Raw genomic sequence first — 12,405 nt, 5'->3', positions numbered from 1 at the left:
GGCTCTTGGCCTGGGTCCCAAACAGGCAGAGGTCTGGCCTGGCTCGATTCAAAGCCAAAACGTGCAATGAAAAGAGATTTTTTTTTTCCCCCCTTTTCTCTTTCTTTCTAAAGCAGGTTTTTAACTGGTGAAATTGTTGCTGACGAGGGGGGGATTTCAGTTTAAAAATTGCTAGCAGATTTCAAGGAATTATTCTGCAGGAATTTCAAGGGGTTTAGGATTTTTGCTGTGGTTTTTATCATTTTTTTGGCTGCAGGTTAGATGTAAAAAAAAATATACATATATATAAATCCCCCAGTTTTCCCCCCCAGTCTGTATTTTTTCCGTTGGCTCAAACATCCCCTTTTCCCCCTGGGTTTGTTGGAAAACAGCCCTCAAAGAGCCCGTGCAACCCTTTCCCTGCGCTAACATCGCTCGGCACCGACCTCACCAGGGCAGATCTTTCCCCAAATGACCATAAAACTTGGTTTTTACATAAAAAAGGGGTTTGAGGGGGTTTGCCAAATGTCTTCAAACACCACCACGGGCCCACGGTGCCACTGCCCTCCCCTCACCGGGGGCTCGGGCCTGGGGGTTTTGCAGCCACGTGTGGATGGAGGCACCAGGAATTCTTGCAAACACCAAAATTTCACGATTTCACTCGTTAAAAAAAAAACTTCCAACAACAACCAAACCCCAAATGCAACCAGGAAACGTTTCCTCACTCCTTTTTTTTCTTTCTTTTCTTTTTTTTTTTTTTTTTGTCCGCAGAAAGACATAAATCAAGTCTGACCACTCTCTCCCGGGGCTGGTTTGTCATGTCAGTGTTGGGGAATTTGGGGAAATTTCTGGAGTGGGAGGAATGGGGAAGAATATGGCCCTGTCTCTTTGTTTGGGGTGAGGGCATCCCAGGGTGGTTTTTGTCCCCTCCCTGCACACGGAGCTGCTGGGGGGGGGTCCTGCCATCGTCCCCATGTCACCATCACACTGCCACAAAAGCCCCTCGGCCCTGGCAGCTCGGTTTTGGGAGCAGGGGCACCTCGGTGCCGTGATCCCAGTGACACCCTCGGCACAGGGAGGTGGCTCTGCACCCACACACTGCACCCAGCAGCGCTCCAATGCCACGGGGGGGCCCCCCAAAACACACGTGTGCCAAGGGGAGCAGCACCCAGGGGGTTGGGGCAGGACAAAAATCCCCCCAAATATGGCTCTGCTGGAGGGGAGGGTGGAGGAGCAGGGAGGCTTTGGGGAGCTGAAAGTGAAAGTGGCTGGTGGGGCGTGCAGTGAGTGTGTCGGGGCTCTGCGCCCCGGCACCTGGCTGGCACCACAGTCCCCTGGGGCGGGGTTCAGCCCCTGGGAGCTGGGCCTGGGCGGGCAAAAGCGGCCAGTGGTGGCATTTTGGAGCCCCACCAGAAGCGGGAAGGAATTCTGGGGGAATTTTAATCAGTTGCCAAAGCAAACAGAAGCGCGGGGAGGTAACGAGGTACCTGCTCCTGCTGCCGGATCCAACACCTCCGCCTTGCTCCCCAGCCTGAGCCCCCCTTCCTGCCCTGTGTGCCAGGGCTCCAGGGCAATGCCAGGGCCCAAACGACCTGACAAACCACCATTGCCCAGTTGTACCCACTCAACACCGGGGCCAGGTTTGGGGTTCACCCTCCCAGCACAGCCCTGGAGCCAACGCCAGCCTCGGAGGCTCAGGCAGCCCTTAGACGAGGCCTTTGCTGTGGTAGGAAATGGTTTCTCCAAAGGTTTTGTTTGCCAGAGGAGAAAACTGGGCTGGAATTCTCAAGAAGAAAGTTTGAAGGGAATGGCAAAGAATTATTGTATTAGTTTTCCAGAAGGGGCTTCCAGTTGTGCCGGCGCACGGCGGCGCGTCCCGAAGCGGCACGGACGGGGGGGAATGTGCCAAAGTGATACTGGGTGAAGGGTCCCTTTCCCGGGAAGAGTTTGGCAACTCACAGTCTCAACTGCCAGCCTCTGTCTGCAGCTAAACCAATTACTGCAGACAAATTGGCATGGACGTTCGCCTCGCCGAGCTCTCGGCCGCACAAAGGGCTCGCTTTCCCTCCTCGCTTTCCCTCCTCGCTTTCCCTGCTCGCCTTCCCTTCCTTTCCCTCCTCGCTTTCCCTCGTTTTCCCTCCCTTTCCCCCTTCCCTGCCACGATTTTACGAGAGAGGAAAATTACTCGGATGCTGAGCGTACTGTAAGTAATAAGGGCTTTGAAAATAGGCTCCTAATTAAAAATGATACCACTGCTCGTTTGTTTTTAAGCACATATTAAACTTTTTTTCCCTTCCCTGCTGCATTCAAATGTTGGGGTTGCTGGCTTGGTTGGGTTTTTTTTTTTTTTATTTGTGAAAACTGGCTTTCCATGCCGTGATTCTGGTTTGATTTGACTCCCCCCTCCTGCCCCCCCCCTCCGGGGTCTGCTTCGAATTAGCGAAAGCCAAATCCAAGAAGCTGGAAAGGGATATTATAGAATTTTCCATGTCCTTATTATTTTTTTTATTAGTGGGACTGGGCAGCTCGGCAGAGTGGGGAGGGAAAATGGGGTTTGTGGTTGGGGGAGCTGTGTGAGGTGCTGGCAGGAGGGGCAGCAGCTCCCACCTGCAGCTCGGGCTGGTGGGGGGCAAGCGGCCCTGAGTGTTTGGCACTGGTAGATGGGATATTCTGACCTTGAGGTTTGCGGGGTCACCCCCTCTGCAGCACCCCAGCATGGTGCCGAGGGAGCCCCAGCGCTGGTGTGGCACCTGCACTGCTGTGTCCTGGCGTGCACCAGCCTGGGCACACGGAATGAGGGATGCTGCTAGCCTGCCCGAGGCTCCCTGGGGAGTGCCGTGGCGCTCAGGGGTGGTGTGGGTGCTGACAGATGTGATGGTGCCCCAAAGCCTGGACATTGCCCCGGGGGAAGCTCTGCAGTGGGTAGTGGGTGCTGTGAGATCCCGTGGGTTGGCATGCAGTGCCAGGGACCGGGGACCCTCTGCGAGCTGGGGGAACCTTGGACAGCCCTGGGAAAGGGGTGCAGGGGGTGTTTCACAGATCCTGCTCCAGCCTCGCCTCATAAACCCCAAATTATTGCAGGAGCAGGGGCTGGGGGCAGCGTGTTAACGAGCTGCGGGCTGAGGAACCCCCCTGCCTCAGTTTCCCCAACCCGCACCGTGCCAGGGCGGGGGAGTTCAGCGGGTTTGGAGTCGTTCCCTCCCTGTTTCGCGCTCGGGGCGCTGGGAGCAGGGCCTGGAGAGTTAACACCAGCCACGCCAGCCCTTGGCCGCCGGCACATGCTCTGCCCGGCCCTGAACCGCCGCCAGCTCCCGCTCCGGCAACAACAGCCCCCATTGTGTGCCAGCCGCCCGCGCCAGCACCCAGCTGCCGCCCGGCCGAGGGTGCAGCGCTGGGGCCACAAGTGGACTTTGTATCCCCGCTCGGGGCTGCTGGGTGGTGCGGGTTTTTTTTTCTTTTTCTTTTTTTTTTTTTTTTTTTTTTTTTTTAATAGGAAGCGAGGAAAACAGGGCGTTCGACTCCCGGCGTTTCGCCCAGCCGCTCTGCAGAGAGCCAGCAGGAAAATATTTTTTTTAAAAAGACAATTGCTTGGCTCTTTTTGCCTTTTATTTTGCTTTTTATTTTTTTGTCTTTTTTTCGCCTTTTATTTTCCCTTTCTTTTCTTTTTGCCTTTTGTTTTCCCTTTTTTTCGCCTTTTATTTTCCTTTTTTCTTTTTTTTTTTTTTTACTTTCCCTCCACTTTTTTTTTTTTGCCTTTCTCCCTGCCCCCCGCTCCTTTTTTTTTTCTTTTTTTTTTTTTTCCTTTTTCTCCCCTTTTTTCTTGCTTCCTGGGTCTCTCCCTGCCATGGCTGCGGATGCATGGCCTCGGAGGGGCTGTGTTTACCCAAGTGGCACCATGTTTGTCACTGGGGCTTGCTCCGGTGTCTAAATATGTGGCGGGAGGCACGTGACAGCGGGAGCAAACATCCTCTGCTGGCTGTCATTCCCAGGGCTGTTCCTTCTCCCGTAGGATTGGGGCTGAAGCCTCCCAGCTGCTGCACCCAAATGCTGCCTTGGGGCTCAGCCCAACCCTCCAGCTGTTTTGGGGCGAAGAAAGAGCTCCCTGGTCCCCACCCCGGGCTGCCTCCAGGGGCCTAAGGCAGGATCTGTCCCTGCTGGCTCATTCCCATGGGGCTGCAGGAGAATCGCCACGTCCCTCGGTGTTATGAGTGGGGAAACTGAGGCACAGCTCAGAGCTGGCAGGAGCAGATCAGACCCACGGGGGGGGATTTTCCTGCTGGATCCTGACTGTCTTTAAACCAACGTTTTGGTGCCTTTCAGGGCCAAGGCGGTTGCCACGGCAGAGGTAAAGGGTAAAGGGTCTTGCACCCCGCTCCTGGCTCCCACGGCACTTTGCCCATGGGTCAGGGGGTGCTGCGTGGGTGAACCCCATTCCAGGAGCATTCCCTGGCTGAGCTCTGGGGGCACTGGGGGAAGTGCCCAGCCCAGGTGTGCAGGCAGGGATCCTGCAGCTCAGACCCGGCGGGCCCCGCAGGCTCTCACCGAAATGCCCGCGCTGGCACTCCCCACCTGCCCGGGCATCCTGGCTGTGCTCCCAGAGCGGGAAGGAGGGGGAAGGCAGCGTCACGGGCTGGGAAAGCCGAGCCAAATCTCAGCCCAGTGATAATGTTGAACATTGATTTCTGTATTCCCCTTCCTCCGGCCTGGCAGGACTGTGGGATGTGTGGAGCCAACGGCTCCCGCAGCCAGAGCCTCCGTCACGGGGCATCCTGCATCCAGGTGTCCCTGCATCCCTGTGTCCTGCATCCTGGCCAGCCCTAGGCCTGGACCTGCTCAGGGGGGCTTGGAGGCAGAAAGAGCCTCCAAATAAAGGGTATTTTGGAGGAATGGAGGCACCATTCCTGAATCCAGGGTTTGTTTGGGCCTCTGGCTTCTCTGCTGGGACAGCACGTGCCAAACTGTATTCCAAATCCCAACCCTGTGTGCGGACTCAGCCAGGCCCCCCACACCCCCAACATCCCCCACTGCACCCTGAGATGGGAGCACAGTGCAATCCCTGGGCCCTAAAATGTCTCAGAAACGAGGGGTTGAGGTCACATCCCCAAATCCCTGGGGAGGACCCTGCACCCCCACATGGAGCATCCCTGTGGGCTGTGGGACTGGGTCTCTCCAGCACAGTGCACCCCAGACCTGCCAAGGTGCTGGTGCAGGTGCCACCCCACTCCTGCCCTGTCCTTCCCCCGGCCACAGAGGTGCCACGGTGGCACTGGCAGCCCCCAGCAGCCCCACAGCCCCATAAACCCCTCTCCAGCCTCGGAACTGGGAAGTCTGTCTCGAAACCAGTCCGACTAGAATAACTGGGAAGGCAACTGTGGTTTCTTTTCAGGAAAAAAGAGATCTCGAAAAAGAACTGAAACTGTTTTCATTTGGACAAAAATATTCCTAGACATTTTTCCACATTTTGCCAGCGAGCAAGAGCATTTGCTTTTCATTTTTCAATGGAAACCCAGAGAAAAGTAATTGAAAATGATGTTTTCCCTGAGAAAGAAATAAAAAAAAAAAGGGCAATTACTGCTAAAAATCCATTTTGGTACAAACAAAGCGACTTGGTGAAAGAAAACCCTCCCCAAACCGGGCCTGGCCTGTGCTGACACGGTTCCCCCCCAGCGCTGGTCCCGCCTGGTGCCGCATGCCGTGGGCCGCTGGTTGTCCCGGCTCCCTCGGGTGCGGAACGGCCGGGAGCTGGGAACGGTCTGACAGTGGGAGTGGGACGCAGCAGGACACCCCCACCACGTCCCACCACGTCCCCCCAGCACGTCCCCGGCACGTCCCCCGCAGCCCGCCTTGCATTTTGGAGTGGGGTGTGAAGCAAACATGAGACGACCTCAAACACTCGGTCCCATGGTGCTTTTTGGAATAGTGATAATTAAATTCAGACTTTTTTCCTTTCAAAATGCCCTGGAAAAATCCAATCACTTTGCAAATCAAAATAAGCATTTCCAATTAATCCTCTAACTTGAACCACATGGTTTTTAGGGAACGCGGTTGCACTCTGCTGAGACGCTATTTTTAAACCGGTGACGGCTCCGGCGATGTTCCGAGCGTGCTGCAGGCAGGCACGGCACGGCCCAGCCCGCCAGGAGCTGCCCGAGGGAGCTCAGGGGCACCTCGTCCCCGTCCCCCAGGTGTGCAGCCACTGCCCCACGGCAGGTGACAGCTCGTGCTGAACGCCTGGTGGTTGCAGGGACATGGGTCGAGGCTTTCTGAGTTCAGCTTTCCTTGTCTGGCAGTCATGGCCATCATTGTGGAGGTGGTGGCCACAGCCCTGTTACCCCCGAGGCAAGGGGGCCCGGCACCAGCACCCCCAAATAACTCCCCTGGAGGCTGAGGCTGCACAAACCCATCACAGGCCAGCTGAGCACCAGGGCTGTGCCAGGGACAGGGGTGATCAGGGGGGTGTGAGGGCAATGCCCATGTCACAGAGGAAGGATGAGGACATTAAGGCCTCCCCCCAGAATCCCCTCCCAGGTCACTGCAGAGGTCCTGCCGGATGGGAAAAGCCTCGCTGGCGAGGCCGCCCTGCCTGGCACCGCTCCCAGTTGTGCCAGTGGGAGGAACTGGTGGTACACTGGGTCACCCCTCCCCCTTGACACCTCTCTTGTCCCAGGGACAGGAGCCTCCAGGTGACCCGTGGTGGGTGAGGGCACCCGGGTGAGCGATGGGGTCAGCTCCTCTCTCCTGGTCCCTGTCCCTACCCCCCCAACGGTGGCATTTCCAGGACCCCTCTGCGGCGGTGCCAAGGTGGTGCTGAGCGGTGCCAGCTGCCACCCGCCGGGCCCGGGGGGTTATTTTTAGCCCTGGCTGGGGATTTGGGTGCTAAGCAGCCGGCACCTCACAAGCTGATTTGAGCACTAAGCTGAAAAGCTGGGGACGTGGCCAAGGCAGGCGCAGATCCGGCCCTGGCCCCCACCTGCCCCCGGTGCTGGGGGAAGGGGCACCAGAGCCCTCCAGGGAGGGGGGGCTGGCTGGGCCTGGGGTGCTCCAGGGTGGCACCTCCCTTCCCAGTGACTGTGCCCATCACCCCCCAGTGCCCAGGGGTGCTGAGGGGCAGTGCCACGGGGGAAATGGGGGTGTTGGATCCCCTCCAGGCCGCAGGGGCTGGCAGTGGGAAGCGCCGCCGTGGGCAGGGCGAGGCGGAGCCGTCCCCAGCCAAAGTCAACTCAGCCATCGCCGTTCCCAGGCTCCGTGTGCTGACGGGCGCCCCAGTGCCCGGGGCCTGGGCAAGTGGGGTGCTATCCACCCCTCCCCCTCCGAATCCTCCTCTTCCTCACACGTGCGCTCCTGCACGTGTTTTTCCCCTGGGACTGTTTTGGGAGCAGCCAGAAGTCTGCAGCATCCCCTCTCCTGAGGGGCTGAGGCTGGGCTTGGCACTGCTTTGTGTACTGAGCCAACTCCTCGAGCTGGGGCTTTGGAGGTGCTTGGGGCCCGGTTCACCCCACTGTGGGGACTGGAGCACCCACATCATCTGTGCAGGGAGAAATTCGGGCGCTGAGCAACTCTGGGAGCTGCAGCAAAGGGAGGATGGTGGAGCCAGACACTGGGGCCCTGAGAGCACCCCCCTGGCCTCAGCCCAAGCTGCCCCAATCTTTGTGTTGTGCCCCCCCAACCAGCTCCTCACTGCTCTTATCACGTCCTGTCCATGCCTTGTCCTCCTGCCCCCCATGCTGTCCCCACTGGGGTCCCCAATGGACAGGCTGGTTGGGACAGAGCCATTCCCCTGGGGACACCCAGCACAGTGACCGGCTGGGGTGGCTCATCACAGCAGGCGAGTGGCAGAGGGAATGACTTGGGCCCTTCCCACTGTCCCCCTCACCAGCTCCAGGGTGGTGCCCGCTGCTCACAGAGCCCACAGGCTCCCTGCCGTGCCAGCTGGCTGCCAGCCCTGCCTGGCACCGGCACCTGCCCGCTCCTGCCCGCACACGCCAGCGGCAGAGCCCGGCCCAGCCCCGGCGTGCTCGGCACCTGCGCCAAGGAGCGCAGCCTGACCCTGCCGCGGCGGTGCCGACACCGAGTCTGGCCCCGCATGTAACACTTTGCTCTTGCACCGGTGACGGGTTTATCGCCCATGGTGCGGCCCGTGGCACCCTGCACCCTGCCGTGCCCGGGGACGGGCGGCGTGGATCAAGCCAGCTCCTCTCCCACTCCCAAGGGAGCCGCCAGCATCTCCGGCTGCGCCCGGGCCGGTGGGTGTTTGGCAGACGGGTGCGGAGGCGGCGCTCGGCACTGTACCTGTGCCAAGCAGGCGGCTCCGAAACGCTGCCGGTGCCAGCGGGGCATGGCTGGACCCCAGGAGTGCTGGGGGCTCCCAGCAGAGCTGAGGGGGGGTGAGAACGGGGTACCAGCCCCAGCCCTGGGGGAGAAGGGCCCTTCCCCGGGGCTGCCAGGGGCAGGGTTAGGGCTGTTCTGCGGGAGGAAGGAGGCGGCGGTGCCCGGCCCTGCCGTGTGGGCTCCCCAAGCTGCTCGCCGTTCGTTTCGGAGCTTATTAAGAGCTGGGCTTTGTCAATAAGGCACCACGTAAAGCACATTGTTGTCTCTTAGCAACCTTGACTGGTTTAAGAAGAATTTTGTTTGGTTTTTTTTTTTTTTTTTTTTTGGAATGTAGAAGAAATGCACCAGGAAGCGGCTGCGCCAGCCGGGTTCATCCGGGAGCACCCGCTCTCCCGCACGAGTCGGCGGCGCAGCACAATGGCTTGGCCCCAGCTCCAGCCCCAGCTCCCGGCCAGCAGGGCCTGCTCCCACTTACAAAATGGGAGCGCAGGGATAACTGGGAGGCTGCTGGGGGGAGGACGCAGATCAGGGGGTGGCGATGCTGGTGATGGGGAGATTGCCAGGCTATGGCAGACCACTCTGACCAGACTGCAGGGAGGTGGGGAGGGTGTGGAGGGGCCCTGTACCCAGTGTGAGGACAAGAGGGAGCCTTGACCATGTCCCACTGCCCCCCATGTCCCCAGCCCTGTCCCTGCACAGGAGCTGTTGGGGTGTCATGGCCAAGGGCACCAGGCAGGAGGTGGCAGAACCACAGGTCCCCCAGTCCTGCCCAAGTGGGGCCAGGATGGTTGGGGACAGGGCTCCCACCGTTCCCCTGCCCGGGCTGTACTGGGATAACTGAGCCCCAGTTTCGCCCTCTGCGTGGTGCTGGAGCTGGTTAATGGCAAACAGCACCCGGGAGCATTAACCGAAGCGGGGGAGGGAAGGGGGTACAAACAGGCACTGAGGGTGAATCTGCAACCGCAGGAAGTCAGTTATTAATTCGAGGGAGATGTTTTGCCCCTTGATTTATTGTCATCGGGCCTTTATGTAACGGCGGGGAGAGGGTGGGCGATGCTGTGGGGAGGGGCAGCCCCCCCACACCCCATGCCCCTTCAGCAGCTCCCTGAGCCCCCCCAGGTGAAGGGAGAAGGAGGTCAGGGTGTCAGCTCAGCATGCCACCATGTGCTGGGGGGCCAGGGGGGCCCCAAAAACATCCTGTGCCTTCCCCGTGGGACTTGCCCCCCCCTCCCCTTCCTTCCCAGTTCTCAGCCTGGGCCCCGGCAGGCTGTTGACACGACCGGGGCCTCGTGTCCTCATGTCACCTCCTGGGTCGGGGGACAGGAGCTGGCAGAGCGGCTGCTGCCTGTGTGGTGCCAGCACGCAAACCTGGGGGTGTTTGTGCACGGATGTGCTGGCACACGTGGATGGAAGTGCACGTGTGACCACGTGGGCACGTGCACATGCCTGTGCATGTGCAGCCACGTGTGTGCACACACATGTCAGCGTGCCTGCGTGGGCACTGACACACGCGTGCACACATGTTGGACACACAGAGGTGGGCACAAGTGCACGGCTGTTCCCCCAGCACGGGCACCACCATGGGCACACTGAGGAACAAGTGAACACACACAGCCCTGGGCGGGGGGCACGCAGGGGGTGGGACCCACAGCAGCCCTGTGGCTGGGGACACGTGGGGTACTGGGGGACACGGCAGCCCTGTGGTAGTGCCAGGGGACACGGCAACCCCGGGACAGGACCCATGGCACCCCTGTGGCCGGTGACACGTAGGGTGCCAGAGGACATAGCATCCCTGTGGCAGGGGACACTTGGTGTGGCAGGACCCCCAGCAGCTCTGTGGCAGGGGACACACGGGGTGCTGGGGGACACGGCAGCCCTCGGTGCCGGCTGGCGGGCGGCCCGGGCGGGAGAGGGTTGGGGGATGCACCACTCCCCCGCCTTCAATTGGCTGAGCGGTAAATAAATAAAAGGGAATTAAATAAATAGAGGCGAGTCGGTTTATATAATCGCTGGTACAGTTTGTCCTGAACCTCTGCACGGATTAGAGAGCTGGCACCGGCCGTGGGTCATTAGCAGCTGGGCTGAGCCCCCCCAGCGCGGCCGCCCCGGCCCCCGCCAGCGGCCCCCAGCCTTGCCCCCTATTTACCTACCCGGGTACTTTTTAACGAGGAACCTTGGGAAGGGCTGTGCACGCGTGTGCACGTGTGTGTGAGCGCCTGCGGGGCGCTGTGTGCGTGCGTGGGCCCTGCACATGTGCACGGGAGGGCACACAGGTGTGTGCCTGCGCCCAGGTGTGCCAGGGCAGGTTGGGGTGTGCGTGTTCAGGGTGCTGTGAGTGTGTGTGTGTGGCTGCACGTGTGGGTGTCTGTGTGCATTGTGTGTGTGTGTGTGTGTGCATCAGTGGATGTGTGCACATGCATGTTTGTGTGTGTGTGCGTGTTTTCGAGATGCTCAAGCCTCTGTGTGTGCACACACGTGGGTGTGCACATGTGTGGGCGGGCATGCACTGGGGTGTACACGCACAGGGGAGTGCACATGTGTCTATACATCTCTGTGTGTGTGTGTGTGTGTGTGTGTTTTCAAGGTGTGCAAGCCTCCATGTGTGCACACACATGTGTGGGTGTGCACATGGGGTGCACATGTGTACATGTGTGTACATCTGTGTGTGGGCATGTTTTTGAGGTGTGCAACCCTCGGTGTGTACAGACACGTCCTTGTGGTGTGCACACACGTGTGTGTGTGTGTGTGCATGCACAGGAGTGTGCACACGTATGTGCATCCACATGTATTCACACGTATTCCGATGTGTTTGGCAGCCAGCACACGTATGTGCCTCTGTGTGTGGTGTGCATGTGCACGTGTGTGTCTTTGTGCACAAGCACGTGTGTGTTGGGGTGGGAGGGGAGCCCCCTCACGCCGTGGCACCCAGGAGAGGAGGTGACAGCGTGCTTGGACACACCGGGTGCCAGCTGACCGGGGTCCCCATGTTCCCCAGCACCCTGAACCAAACATCCCCACGCCCCGGCCCCAAACCTTGACCGTCCCCAGCTTTCATAAATCGCCCCGGAGGGGGGACACGGCAGAGCGGACAGCGTCCCTGGGCTGCCCCGTGGTGCCCCGCGGGACCCTGCTGCGCTGCCACCCGGTGTCGGGGCCGAGCGTGCCCGTGTCTGTGCCCATGCCGGTGTCAGTGCCCGGGCCCGTTGCCGTGCCGGTGTCTGTGTCGGTGCCGGTGCCCCCTCCCCTGCCCGTGCCAGTGCCGGTGCCGCTGCCCGTGTCGGTGCCAGTGCCCGTTCCCATCGCTATGCCGGTGCCGCCTGTGCCCATTCCCATCGCCGTGCCGGTGCCGATGCCGGTGCCGGTGCGCGCTCTTCTGCTGCCATCTAGTGCTCGCCCACGGGCGAGCCCGGGCCCGGCCGCAGGGCGCCCATCGCTCGTGGCCCTCGACCCCTGCGGGCCGGGCACTGCCCCGGCTCCGGGTGCCCTGGGGAAACCATCTGAGACCTGGGGAAACCTGGGGACCCCGTGCTGTCTTTGGGGATGTGCTGGTGGGCCGGGACCCCCTGGCTCTGGACCCTGAGTTGGTGGGGAGCCCTTGGCTCCGGGTTGACCCAGAGCAGCATTCCCCCAGGGAAACTGGGGGGGAAAACAGTATTTTCTTGTATAGAACCTACAGACCCGGCCCAGGGAAGGGGTCAGTGACACTGGATGCTGAGGTGACACCTGAATACTCAGTCACCTCCTCCCCCAAAGCCACCTCCCATCTCACCAGGCACAGCCTGTGGTGGGGGTGCAGGATCCCAGTTTTACCCACCAGTGACCATCCTGGTGTCCTTTGTCTTGGAAAGGGACGGTGCTGTGGAGGGGCCACAGTATTTCCTGGGAGCTGTGCCACAGGTGGCACCAAGCCTGGGCAGCAGCGGGCACCTCATCACCACTGCAGTGGTGAAGAGCCAGCCTACAGCCCCCAGCACAGCTGTCCCTGACAGAGCTGTTCCATGCAGGATGCTGGCAGGCAGCTTTCCTGCCTCCCTCCCGAGGCAGGAGATGGATGGACGGCCTCACCCTGCGCTCGATATCTGCTGACTCAGGGCCTTG

Source organism: Myiozetetes cayanensis, unplaced genomic scaffold (assembly GCF_022539395.1).
Source record: "Myiozetetes cayanensis isolate MyiCay16 unplaced genomic scaffold, myiCay2020 scf26, whole genome shotgun sequence".
Classification (NCBI taxonomy): Eukaryota; Metazoa; Chordata; class Aves; order Passeriformes; family Tyrannidae; genus Myiozetetes; species Myiozetetes cayanensis.
Note: the sequence above shows the minus strand (reverse complement) of the source record.